This window comes from Heloderma suspectum, chromosome 1, assembly GCF_057233095.1.
Source record: "Heloderma suspectum isolate Gila_16-S chromosome 1, 16-S_ref, whole genome shotgun sequence".
Taxonomy (NCBI): Eukaryota; Metazoa; Chordata; class Lepidosauria; order Squamata; family Helodermatidae; genus Heloderma; species Heloderma suspectum.
Genome location: NC_139458.1, coordinates 171,811,656 through 171,824,036, shown reverse-complemented (window position 1 = coordinate 171,824,036; position 12,381 = coordinate 171,811,656).

Sequence of the window (12,381 nt, the reverse complement as noted above, 5' to 3'; positions counted from 1 at the left end):
ATGGATTTCTGATTCCCCCCACCCCCCATGGACCAGTGCAGCTATCCTTGTTTTTTATGGTCTTTTGAGTTTTCTAACATAACCAACTTCACAAGCCAGGGAATTATAGTCTATTGCTGGGGGTTTGCAACAGCTCAGTTTAACAGGCAATGAGCAGGTGATGAATATTGATCTCCATCCTGTGATCAAGCCACAGTTAAAGGCATAGTAGCAGGGGCTGGTTAAATAGTTGGCAACCTTATGACGAGAAGGCAAATGCAAGCTTTCACGCAGTTTGACTGAGTGGTCCTTTATGTGAGAATTAAAGGGTATCCAACAGTATACAAGAGTGTCTATTTTCATCTATGAACTGTAGGAGCATATGTTGTTTATTAATCTCTGTATTACCTTTCCTAGGTGCATTTTTAAAAAGAATTTAGGGAAACACCCACAAATTGGCCCTCAAGATTTTGCGTCTCTCCATAATTATTCAAAACATGAATTGTATGAATTCTGGATTAAGATCCAAGAGTTTTGCACGGTGTGGGCTTAATACTGTCAAGTGGCCCTTCTGATGTCACAAAGAGGTAAATCTACAGCTGTTTCCTGGCTGCTTCCCTACAAATCTTTTTAAAAGCCAAGCCAAGGAGAGAAAGTGTGTGTCTCGCTGTGTTCACATGAAGAATAAGGCAGGATTCTGGAGAATTCTGGGAAATACTGGCTTCTTATGAATGCTCCTCCCTGCAACTGCTAAAAAACCAAGAGGGGCTTGTTTAACCTGCTGCTCCAACTGGGGATCCTGGCTTACATAGGAAGCTGCCTTACTAAGTCACACCATTGATCCATCTTGCCTGGTATTTTTGACTGCCAGCCGCTCTCCAGGGTTTCAGGCAGGAGTTTTTCCTAGCTCTACCTGGCGATGCCGGGGTTTGAACAAGGGACTTTCTGCATCCAAAGCAAGTGCTCTACAACTGAGCCATGGCTACAGTTGGCCCCAAACAATCCAGGAATGGTTAACTGAGAACAAACTGTGCTTTGTGCTCCTGGCTTGCCAAATGAGCAACAAGCCAGGATCCTCGTTCAGATGACATGCCTAACAAACCTTTCCTGGTTTGCTTAGCAGTCGCACTGGTGGAGAGGAGCAAGGCAGGAATACAATCGCCAGAATCCTGGCTTATTGTTCCATGCAAACCCAGCACTCATGAAAGCCTTCTCATATTTGAAAAAATGCCGTTCTTTAGCAAAGAAGGGTACAGATTTCTCTTTTAGTGTTGATTCCTGTTGCAAGGCTTTTATTCTCAGAGTATTTGCCTCTAGGGATGTGTGAACACCTCTTCCCCCTTGAGAAACGTCACTAGCCTTATCAGAATACTCTTGGTATCTCTCCGTTTCTTCATCTATAGAGAGGCCTCCAAATTTGCTTAACATTTTCCTTTAGGTGAGATCCAGCGGTGATTTAAGGATGTTTGAACCACTCTTTGAAACTGTGCTAGCTTCTTTCAGCTCCCCTGAGGTGCGTCTAATTTGACCGTCTGCAACCTCCTCCCACATTCCATTTTAAGATTGTTACTAAATGCAGATTCCATGGCTTCAGCATCAGCCAGATTCCCCCCCCCCCACACACCTTTGTTTATCATCTAGCCTGATAAATTGTTCTGGAGAACTTGAAAGCCTGCATGCACTTTTGTGACCTTTGGGTTGGCCTAATAACGGTGTTGCCTGTAATGGATTTGGGAATTCTTCACATTCGTGCCTAATTTTACTTGAAGAACATAGGGAAAACCACTAAACCATTCAGGTATGACCTAAATCATATTCCTTATGAATATACAGTGGAGGTGAGGAATAGATTTCAGGGATTAGACCTGATAGACAGAGTGCCTGAGGAACTATGGACGGAGGTCTGTAACATTGTTCAGGAGGCAGCAACAAAATCCATCCCAAAGAAAAAGAAATGCAAGAAAGCCAAGTGGCTGTCTGATGAGGCTTTACAAGTAGCTGAGGAAAGAAGGGAAGCAAAAAGCAAGGGAGAAAGGGGAAAATATACCCAACTGAATGCAGAGTTCCAGAGAATAGCAAGGAGAGACAAGAAGGCCTTCTTAAATGAACAACGTAAAGAAATCAAGGAAAACAACAGAATGGGAAAGACTAGAGATCTTTTCAAGAAAATCGGAGATCTCAAGGGAACATTTTGTGCAAAGACGGGCATGATAAAGGACAAAGAAGGCAGGGACCTAACAGAAGCAGATGAGATTAAGAAGAGGTGGAAAGAATACACAGCAGAACTATACAGGAAAGATCTGAATGTCCCTGATAGCCATGATAGTGCGGTCACTGAACTTGAGCCAGACATCCTCGAGAGTGAAGTCAAGTGGGCCTTAGGAAGCATTAGTAACAACAAAGCTAGCGGAGATGACAGTCTTCCAGCTGAGCTATTTAAAATCCTAAAAGATGCTGCTGTTAAAGTGCTGCACTCAATATGCCAACACATTTGGAACACTCAACAGCGGCCACAAGACTGGAAAAGGTCAGTTTACATTCCAATTCCAAAGAAGGGCAATGCCAAAGAGTGTTCAAACTACCGTACAATTGCGCTCATTTCACATGCCAGCAAGGTGATGCTCAAAATCCTACAAGCTAGGCTTCAGCAGTATGCGAACCGAGAACTACTGGAAGTACAAGTTGGGTTTCGAAGAGGCAGAGGAACTAGAGATCAAATCGCCAACATTCGCTGGATCATGGAGAAAGCAAGAGAATTCCAGAAAAACGTCTATTTCTGCTTCATAGACTATGCTAAAGCCTTTGATTGTATGGATCACAACAAACTGTGGCAAATTCTCAAAGAGATGGGGGTACCAGACCACCTTACCTGTCTCCTGAGAAACCTGTACGAGGGTCAAGAAGCAACAGTAAGAACCAGACATGGAACAACCGAGTGGTTCAAAATTGGAAAAGGAGTATGACAAGGCTGCATATTGTCACCCTGCTTATTTAATTCATATGCAGAGTACATCATGAGAAACGCCAGGTTGGATGAATCACAGGTCGGAATTAAGATTGCTGGGGGAATTATCAACAACCTCAGATACGCAGACGATACCACCCTAATGGCAGAAAGCAAAGAGGATCTAAAGAGCCTCTTGTGGAGGGTGAAAGAGGAGAGTGCAAAAGCTGGTTTGAAACTCAACATTAAAAAAACTCATATCATGGCATCTGGCCCCATCACTTCCTGGCATATAGAAGAGGAAGAAATGGAAGCAGTGACAGATTTTACTTTCTTGGGCTCCAAGATCATTGCAGATGGTGACTGCAGCCATGAAATTAAAAGATGCTTGCTCCTTGGGAGGAAAGCTATGGCAAATCTAGACAGCATAGTAAGAAGCAGAGACATCACCTTGCTGACAAAGGTCTGCATAATCAAAGCTATGGTTTTCTGAATAGTAATGTATGGCTGTGAGAGCTGGACTATAAGGAAGGCTGAGCATTGAAGCATTGATGCTTTTGAACTGTGGTGCTGGAGAAGACTCTTATGAGTCCCCTGGACTGCAAGGAGGTCAAATCAGTCAATCCTAAAGGAAATCAACCCTGACTGCTCATTGGAAGGACAGATCCTGAAGCTGAAGCTCAAATATTTTGTCCACCAAATGCGAAGAGAAAAGTCACTGGAAAAGACCCTGATGCTGGGAAAGATTGAAGGCAAAAGGAGAAGGGGACAGCAGAGGATGAGATGACTAGATAGCATCACTGATGTAATGAATATGAACTTGAGCATGCTCCAGGAGTGAGCGGAGGACAGGAAGGCCTGGCGTGCTATGGTCCATGGGGTCACAAAGAGTTGGACACGACTTAATGACTGAACAACAACAACAACAAAATCCCCACTGCCCTCTCTCTGTGTTGCTTCCCCAAAAGGGCTGCAGAACGATGTCAGGCTCAGAAACGCCCAGGGAATGGGCAAAGCCGCTTAATGGGCAGCATAAGGAGCCAAATAGATGAGAAGCACCAATCTGAATCTTGTGATTTGCATAGGGATGTACGAAAGTCACTTACCTTTTCGCAGCTTGGCTTCGCGGTGGGGGGGAGGCGCTTCGCTTCTCCCCCTGAAGTTCAGGTGAGCGGGGGGAGGCGTCCCACCTCGCCGGGCCAAAATTCAGGCCGGGGGGGGAGGCGCCCCGCCTCGCCTGGCCGAAATTCAGGCCGGGGAGAAGCGCCCCGTTTCCCCGGCTGCGAAAAAAAAAGTAAAAAAAAAAAAAAGACCCCGTGATAGGCTACGTGACAATTTACGTAGCCTATCACGGCTAGATTTCCAAAGTCAGCCGTGATAGGCTACGTAAATCGTCACATAGCCTATCATGGGTGACTTTGGAAAAAAAAAATAGCGTGCCCTTATTTTCGCCGTAGTCTACGTAAATCTTTACGTAGACTAGACGTGCCAAAATAAGGAATGCAAATGGCGGTGCCCCATGGGCGCCGCCATTTGCGTACACACTTTTTTTTTTTCAAAGTCACCCGTGATAGGCTACGTGACGATTTACGTAGCCTATCATGGCTGACTTTGGAAATCTAGCCATGATAGGCTACGTAAATCGTTACGTAGCCTATCACAGGCGGTGTTTTTTTTTTTACTTTAGTTTTTTTTTTTTTGCAATGGCGGCCGCCACCCGCGCCCGCGCCGAACCGCCGCCGAACCACCGCTGGGACCCGCCGCCGAGAGGGACATTCACTGAAGGTAAGTCCTGTCCTGGGGGGGGGGGCGGGGGCCGGCAGAGAATTTCCCAACCAACTTCGGGGGGTTGAATGTGTCGGCGCTCGGCCTCCCGAAGGTTCAGGGAGAAATTCTCCACCATCCCTAGATTTGCATAGTTCCAGCTGTAGGCTGTTGAACTCTTACCAGACTTGTTCCTCAGCTTTCTTGATTAACAGGTAAGTGAGGCATAATTACAGGATGCACAGGTTACCTTGTGGGTGTCAGTTCTGCTCCCACCCCACTCCCTCCTTGAATTGCCTGCTCCTTTTTTGCATAACTCAGAAGTGCTAACTTCACACAGAAACCATGATAATGAGAGAACTTCTCTCTCTCTCTCTCTCTCTCTCTCTCTCTCTCTCTCAAGAACACCCCTTTATTGTAAAAGTCCAAGTAACATTACTTCACAAAGCTGAGAGAAAACAGCTTCCCCCAGTTTCTTTTCTCCATAGTCATTCAATTGGACAACTTTACCTTTCCGACTGAATAAACAGGATGAGGTCATTCTTGAATTTAAAAGGAAGCCTCGTTTCATATGCAAGAGACATGCATATAAAAATATTTTCTCCCTCATTTCCTTCACTATTACATTTTTTTTAAAGGTAAAGTTCAACAATTCTTTCTCTGGCACCCAATCTTCCCTTTGATTAATGTGACTAATGATCCTGAGGCAAGGTTGAGGTTATATACCTTACTTCGTAGTATTCCCCCCCCCCTCTCTCTGCACACACCTGAGCCTGGATTTGCTTTTATTAAAGCTCAGTGAATGTGCTTTGCCTGTAAATATCCCTGGCATGGTGCATCTTGCTTCATCCTGCTCTATAATATAAGCTGGCTGATGTAAGTTCCCGATTACCTCATTCCTTGTCATTTAGTCCATATAAACATAGGATGAATGACAGGGAAATAAGCACTCCATTATTTCCCTCTGCTCCCTTCCAGGTGTTTGCTGCTGGCCACTAGTGGAGACAGAAGACTTATCTAGATGGATGATTACTAGTTTTTATCAAGTAAGGTGGTTCTTCTTCTTCTCTCTCTCTCTCTCTCTCTCTCCCTCTCTCTGTTACAGTTCCTGCTAAATTAATTGTGCATATGCATGCACATCATTTTATTGGCAAAGCTATTACAAGTGTATCTCCAGGACTGAACTCAGGGGAACTGCACTGTTGAGTTTGCAGCACAGGAGGTGCGCAGCCCCAATTGGCTGGAACTTGTGACGTCATCTTCCCAGAATATTTTTTCAACTATTTGAAGAAATGAATATGTAGCCCACCTAAAAGTGTGGGGAATGAGATGGGCAAGACAGACAACCTTCGGGAAACTGTACTGTGACTCTAGTTTTTTTTTTATGGCATGTTATGTACGGCTGATGAGACCTAGGACAGTTTACCAGTGCGCTTTTGCTGCCCATCAAATTAAAGCAGTGGTTCTGAAATTGTGAGGATGGCACATACTTTTACGAACTTTCCCCTGATCGCTCTCAATGACTGTCTTGAGTGGAGGCAGATGCCGTCACATCCATGTAAAATTTGGGTTGGGGGTGGGCCTGTTCCTTGTGGCATTGTTAGTGCTTTTGGTGCCAAAGAGGTAACATCATCAAATTTTTGAAATAATTTTGGTTGTATAAAGTTCATCCTGCAGGCCTCATGAATCTCTATGCTCTGTTTTCTTCTTGATTTGTTCCCTAGGTAGCTAAGCACAAGTGGGAACAGTAAATGGATGAAGTGTGTGCCTTCTTTCACCTTTGTTACACTTGAAGAATTATATGTTTCCTTGGGGGAGGGTGCTATGCTAAAGCTTGAGAAACCTTGAGTTAACAATTTATATATGTATATATTAACCTGCAATCCAATTCTTTCTTCAACAAGTATGCCCTCTCCCTCTGTTTCTTTTTGAACCTTTTAAATTCTTTTCTCTTGTGTAAAAAAGAAGTCCTGCACAATATTTAAGCTTCTCTAAGCACCCCTGTGGGGATATCCAGAGAGAAAAGAGGCTTGGGCATCAGCCAAGGGTGTTTCCCCTGACTGCTGTTTGCAGTTGCCTGCTGCTCAGGCAGCAGGGTGCTTAGATTTATTGGGTGTGAAGTTGCTCATTATGGTTTTACCTTTAGAAGCCTTTATTAAATGATGGCTATATATCGGGCCACATGCAAAAACAAAAGAGGCTTGATTTTTAGATGAAGACATTGTTCTTCGTAAAAATGCCAACAGAGGCAAAAAATGTGGTTCTGGCAAAGATAATACTTTAATGAAGTTTACCGATAGTGAGTGCAGAGTTTTATTCAAATGTGACCTTTTTAGAAATCAAAGCCTTAGCAAAGAAGACTTAAATGGCAGTTTATTACCCTGGTGCCTGCTAGTGTCGCCATATTTTAGGATCTGTCAGCAGTTCCATTATAAACCTTCAGGGATTTGTAATTTAGCTCAACTATAAAAATCTGTTCCGGGTTGGAACATATAACCTACAAGGGGTCCACCTCTGGATCACTTTATTCTTTAAAGTAGAATAGCCGGTTTTGTTTTCACCCCCTTCAAGTCTCAGTCCTAGGACTATTCATATATACAGTATATACATTTTAAGCCCTTGAATGTTATTCAAACAAGTATTAGTAAACTGCATGGGATTTACTGAACTCTCATTGTTGATCTACAGTAAAGACACTATAACATCTGGGCTTTTAAATTGAAAGCGTAGCAAAATTTGGAATTGGAAGTGTAGTAATAGTGCTGGAAGTATTAATATTTCAGATTGATTTAAAATATTGTAATGGGTTACCTTAATGTTTGTGTTTTTAATTGTATTACACTATAATAGTACATTTTTTATAAATGTAAATCAATAACAGATACTTAGAAAAACAACTGTGTTGGTTACACTTTTCCCAAGGAGTGTAGAAAGTTGCCCTTATACTGAGTCATACCATTGATTCATCTAGCTCAGTATTGTCTGCACCAGGGTTGGGGAACTGTGTGGGTTCCAGGGTCTGGATTGCCCCCCTCACCCAACTGTCCATGGGCCAGATGATGTCAGGGAGCAATTGCCCCATGATGTCATAGGGTCCCTGGCCAATGCACCATGTGGACTTCTCCTTCCAGTGCTTCAACTGGGGACCCTGCTTTGCTCTGCCCAGGCTTTCCCGGGCTAGGGAGCCCACCTAGGCACTGGCTTCACTCTGGCCAAGTGTTCCCTGCAGGGAATGTGAGGGAGAAGCTCAGTCCCCTTCGCTCCTCTGTTGGAAGGAAATGGAGGTGGAAAGGGGATTGAGTTGTGGCTCTGTTGGTTCCCCACTTCCTCTCCCTTCTGAGGGGGTGGGGCTTCAAGGAAATGCCACCTTGTGGGGCCGGATGGGCTGGCCTGGCAGGCCAAATTGGCCCATGGACCAGAGGTTCCCCCCCCCTGCTCTACACTGATAGGGTTTCAGACAGTGGTCTTTCCCAGCCTACGTGGACATGCTGGGGATTGAACCTGAGACCTTTTCCACAAACAGCATGTACTTTACCATTGAGCTACAGCCCCTCTGAATGTATAGGCTTGCACCTTGCAAATCAGAAATATTGTTGGAAAGAGACTGGGTACATAAGAAGCGCCCTGCTGGATCAGACCAAAGGTCCATCTAGTCCAGCATTCTGTTCACACAGTGGCCAACCAGCTGTCGACGGGAGACCCACAAGCAGGACATGAGTGCAACAGCACCCTCCTGCCCATGTTCCCCAACATGGGGAGATAGCTCGCTGGTCCCCAATTGTATTAGTTAGTGAACACCATAGTAACTGGGCTACCATTCTGGTTATATTGCAGCATTTAATATTCAGACTAAAAGAAGGAGTGGGCAATGTGCTCAAGTGATGGATGCGGTCCCTTGAAAAGTGACATACTGGGGGGACTACAGCCAGTTTGCATATTTACTGCATATGCAATATATTGAAATTTGGGGCAAGCTGGCAGGTGGTAGGCTCTACTTAGTGATGTCATACAAGCTGAGTGTTTTTTATTCACAGTATGCTATTTTTGGAAAACAAGTCCAAGTGTTTTTGGAAGTGTGCCTAGTATCGGGGTGACTAGATGCAGAGGACAGACTCCTGTACCTTTAGAAGGAGGAATTTCAACAGTGGAGCTGGTCAAGAGAGAAAAGCTGCACCTAAAGAAAATCCCCTCTGCATGACAGTTAAACCCACAGGTGTCCTGCTAGCCTTTGTATTTATACCAGCTAACTGCCTGCTCATAAATATTTGTTCTGGTATATCCAGCTCTAAAGATGCACAGACACTGTGGTTAGCCCATTTTATGTACAGACATACAGGGCAGGGGCTCAAGAACATTTGTGGGAATCTGGTCAATGTTATAGGAAGATCTAGCATTGTGGCAGATCCAAAGGCTGCATTCTTATGTATTTGAGTATGAGCTCTGCTGAACACAGTGGGAGCTACTTTCAACTAAATATGAGTAGAATCGAGTGCAAACCCAAATGACACCTGAAGCAGAGCCCAAATCGCACTTCCACCTCCAGGACTAAAAAGTCTTGCTGCACCATTTGAACACCAGTTCTTGCCTTCATCTGTCCCCCTGACCCTGAGTGCAGACTGAAATAGGTTGCTTCACCCTGCCTTATGGCAGGACTGGCCCTGTGTATTAAAATTAATTGTTAAAAGGCACCAACTGAAGCATATGGAATCTGCATGGACACAATTTTTATAATAGCATATTAAGGCAAAGTATGCAATTTAAAAAGTAGGTAAGTGCACAGCCACCAAATTTGGGTGTAGGTGGATAAAAAAGGCTTGAGCATTTTCATTGTAGTGTCAAGGAAATTGTATGGACATATGTAGCATTAAATAACTAGCTTGTTACAGGTGCACTTAGCTTTGAGGAATCAACTGCTATGAAAAGCAAAGCATTCCCATTTCTTTCCTGGGGAAAAGAGGGTGGAGTGTGGATACAATCGAAGAGTGTGTGTATGTGGACCTCACATAAACAATCATTTCAGTACTTAGCCTCTGAATGGTTCATTAGTGATATTATAAACAAGAGTATTCTAAAGGCCCATGAGATTACCATTTGGAAGGGAGTAAATTTTGAGAGTAGGGTTGCCACCATTTTTACCAGTCCCTGCTCCTGTGCCTTTAACAGCAGCTTCTTCTGCTGGTGATTGTACTAATCTCTATAAGGTGAAAAGCTTCTCCTGCAGTTTTCTGCAAATTGAGCTGTAGCCAAAGGTACAAGAGCAGGTCAGGTGCTGGACTTTATTTGGCTACTTAGCAACCCAGTTTTTGCATGTGAGTGTAGCCCCAGTTTAGAAGCGGCCTTTAGTTTCCTTTCTTGATGTGCAGATATACATATATGCTCCCTGTTATGTTTTATCAGTTACTTATTTGTTTTTTTTCATGCACACAACTTCAGCATTTATTTGAAATTGCAGCTTAACTATTTTAACTTTTTAAAGATTTCTTACAGCCCCTCTGCAGACGGCCATTGAGGGCAGCCATGAATGCATGGGGGAAAGGGAGTTGGGTTTGCATCTGCTTGCCTGGCCCCCATCCTCCATGCAATCAAGTTCCCATTTGCACAGAGACCACATGTGTACGTCTGGATGGGCATGCTCCCCACAACCCTTTTCTCCCTATGTGTGAACCATACTCCCATTTATTGCAGAGTACAGATCACACATAGTTCAGGTGATTTTGCATAGGACCCTGTGCAAATGGATCCCTGGATGTATTAAAAGTCAGGAATGGGGCCCGTAGTTGAGACATGATTTCCCTGCCACACGCTGATGAGTAGCTGCATCGAGCTCTAGTTAAATTTACACAGCCATCTGGTCACTTCAATAACTTGCCTTGAGCAATCTTTCTCTTCCTTATCGATTCCTAAATTACTTCCTCGTTTTTTTATAATAATTCATTTGAGAATGCTATGAAGTTTGTATTAACTTTTGCCTAAAATGAAATCCTCAATCGGGAGCTGGTATGGTGTAATGGTTAGAGTACTGGACTAGGAGTTGGGAGACCCGGGTTCTCGTCCCCACTCAGCCATGAAGCTCATTGGGTGACTTTGGGCCAGTCACAGACTCTCAGCCCAACCTACCTCACAGGGTTGTTGTTGTGAGGATAAAATGGAAAGGAGGATTATGTACACTCCCTTGGGTTCCTTAAGGAGGAAAAAAGGTGGGATATAAATGCAATTAAATAAATAAATAAATAAAGTTTCACTATCTTGAGCTTATTCTGCGAGTTTTGCTCTTTAGGTTTTTTGTTTTTTGTTTTGGCTGGAGATGTGATGTGATTGGAGTTAGGTTTTGTTCTCTTGCATAAGGGAAAATGTCATGGTTGGGGGGAGGTTTGGACATGCACTGGCATGTGGGCAAGGCTGATGAAAATGAAGGAATGTTGAAATCAAATACAAGCTTTGGAAAATGACTCCTTTCTGGCTCTGAAGGCACTTAATCTCAACAGCTGGAATCTGTTCAGCTTTTTATGATCATATTTACCCAGTTTGATGTCTGCTGCCAACAGTGGGGATGTGAAACTTCAGATGTGCAAAATTAAAGTCCATATTTTTGGCTAAAAGTCCACACCACTTCAATAGGCAATGCATGAATACATGTTCTCCTCCACTACCCCCGTCACTGTTGCGTCATTCAAAGGCAAGAAAAAAGAAACTCCTCATCTGACAAGCAGTTTTTTTCAGTAATTAGGGAAAACCAGTGGTCCAATTAGGTAATTTTAGGCTCTGTATTTAATGGTCTTACTATCCGCTTTAGGGCACAATCCTATGAATGCTGGGAGTTGTAGGACTTTTTTCTGTCTAAAGATGCATAGGATTTTGCCCTTAGATGGTAATATGCACTAGCCAGTATCTCCCCTTTCTGGAGTAGCTGGAGACTCAGGGAAGTGTTGAAAAGGTGGAAGGCACTGAGAAGTGTCAGTTCAACACTTCAAAGTAACAGGATCACATTGCCAAAGCAGCGATATTGTCCCCCGCTTTGATGCACTTAGTTCTGCCACTTCCCCACCCCCTTTTTCGGTGCTTTTCAGTTCACAAGTTGGCAACTGTGGGCAAATTACCCTATATGTCCTCTCACCTTGTCAGTTTCCATGTATGTTATCTACTCTACTTCCCTGCTCCCTTTGACAGCTAAAATGTACAAGGAAATTGACCAGGTAACACTACACATACTGGACAGCTGTAAGAGTGCCCTTGCGCAAGACCAAAATAATAATAATAATAATAATAATAATAATAATAATAATAATAATAATTACAAACACAATTGCACAATTTTCTGGGGCTGAAAAAAACAACATTCCCAACTGCACATGTTTGAAGCTCCAAAAAATAAACATCTGGCGAAGGAAAAGAGGTAGCAATCAGAGCGCAGAGGGAGAGATTGTGCAGGTCTAGGATTGTGCTGTAAGGCAATCCTGTAAGGTCTTAAAATGCTCAGGGTAGCTGCATGAAAAATAAACCTACCCAACTTTGTTTACCTAGCCCAGTATTGTCTCTTCTGACTAGCAGCAGCTCTCCAGGGGCCCGGAGAGAGGTCTTTCGCATCAAGCTGATCCATTTTTAACCTGGAATTTTAAATTGGAAAAGGACTGAACTTTGGACCATTTGCATACAGAATACTGAGCTACAGTTGTATCTGACTATCATTGGCTCTC